At 40.2% G+C, this 1,798-nt stretch overlaps 1 protein-coding gene across 1 annotated transcript in view; it reads right to left on the reverse strand.

The window, feature by feature from the left end:
* LOC107039966 (protein kibra) overlaps positions 1-1,798 on the reverse strand; it is a 119,953-nt gene that overhangs the window by 23,114 nt on the left and 95,041 nt on the right. The gene's annotated exons all lie outside the window — the stretch shown is intronic.

Here is a 1,798-nt window from a genome sequence, read left to right on the forward strand (position 1 = left end):
GGGGGGGGGGGGGGGGGGGGGGGGGGGGGGGGGGGGGGGGGGGGGGGGGGGGGGGGAGCTGTAGGGCCTGGCGAGGTCGTGGCTCGACCCTGCGACCAGTGGCCCCGGCATTTACTGCGAGGCGTTGTAGTAGACTCGACCTTGAAGTCGCACGGGGCCCTCGCTCACACGTCGACGGATGGAATTTCTTCAACGCCCCCCCAAATGAGAGATTGTTTTTTTGAGAGGATGGGAGATTTCTAATTTATCTAATCGGGGGGGTTCTATCGGCTATTTCGAATCGGGGATTGAGTGCAGAGGATTCAAGTTGGCGTTTGATGGTGGTGGTGAAGGGGTGGAGAAAGTAAGGGGAGGATGATGTGGAGAAAGCTCGCCGATTTTTTTGGAGAGAATTTCTGGACGTTTTGGAGATGTGCAGGAAATACCGCATTTCTTTCGCGAACAGGGGATTTGTGATCATCATAAAATTCTGTCAGTAATAATTAGTTTGTTGTTCAATGATAAGCTATCGATTTTGTGATAGATTTGAAATTTGGGTCTTAGAAATGAGCGTTTTGTGAAGAAAACGGCGTAAGAAGTTTTTTGTCGTTCGCTACATTTTTTACAAAAAATGAAATTCACTGCTGGAAAAAAATCCAAGAACATATTTACCTGAAAATTCGTGATTGTTATTAATGTTTATAAAGTAATTAAACTGAAATTCACAGTTTCCACAAATTTTTTCATGAAATGAGGAATTTTCAATGCGAAAATTCCCTGAAATTTCTGTGCAACTGTTACTTGATAGACTTCCAAGAAGTTTACCGCATAGTTCAGTTGAAAGGCAAAAGTACGCATAAACACTTTTCTAGGGAATAGGAAATCTCCACGTTTCAGATTATTTTGAGACATCTGAGCCCAACTTTTCGACACAATTTTTTTTTCTATTTTTTAAAGAGGATTTTTCTATTTTTTGTAAATTGGGGCTAAAATGTCGTGGAAACTGTTACCCAGGGAATAACAAATGTCCGCATTTCAGATGATTTTGAGTCATCTGAACCTAACTTTTTGAGACATTAAAAAAATATCTTAATTATTCCTTTAACAAATAAAAAAACTTATCTCAAAAAGTTAGTCTCAGATATCACCAAATCATCTGAAACGTGGAAATTTCCTATTCCCTAGAAAAGTGTATATACGACCTTTTCGCACAACTCACGCGATTTGATGCTTCCTGAACTCCTTTTTTTCCGATATTTTTTAAAAACAATTTCCGAATTCAGTTGCCGTTAGCGAGATTGCTTAACTATTAATGCAATTCGCTAACTATCAACGAATGGTGTTCACAGCAACAAAATCTTTCGATCAGTGGCCAATAGTATGATATTTCTCGATAGCATTTTCCCTAAAACAATAATAGTTTTCCCCTCAAGAAATTTCTTTCCATTAGTTGCTACCTTCCAGTCACAATTACTCCGCAAAAATTAATTCACCGAATAACAAAATTATTGCCCCCGAAAACCGAGCTTTTATACCTTAGAATTGAAAAACACTGAAATGCTTTTAACCATCAAAAATTCAGCCAATGTGTTTGCGTACTCTTCCCCAAGATAAAACCATCGGTTTTATCACCAACATGTGGGTGATGAAGGAGACAGTCAGTGAATGAGAATTAACAATTACCGAAAATAAACATTCCGATAAGGAGGAATTTTCGTTATCGTGTGTAATCGCTACTTGGTTTATTTTTCTCTTATCAAATATTTCATCGTGATTTGACCCGGGCACTTTCGGGCCACCTCCCCCCCCCCCCCCCCCC

Source organism: Diachasma alloeum, unplaced genomic scaffold, assembly GCF_001412515.2.
Source record: "Diachasma alloeum isolate Michigan unplaced genomic scaffold, Dall2.0 Dall_scaffold_00313, whole genome shotgun sequence".
Taxonomy (NCBI): domain Eukaryota; kingdom Metazoa; phylum Arthropoda; class Insecta; order Hymenoptera; family Braconidae; genus Diachasma; species Diachasma alloeum.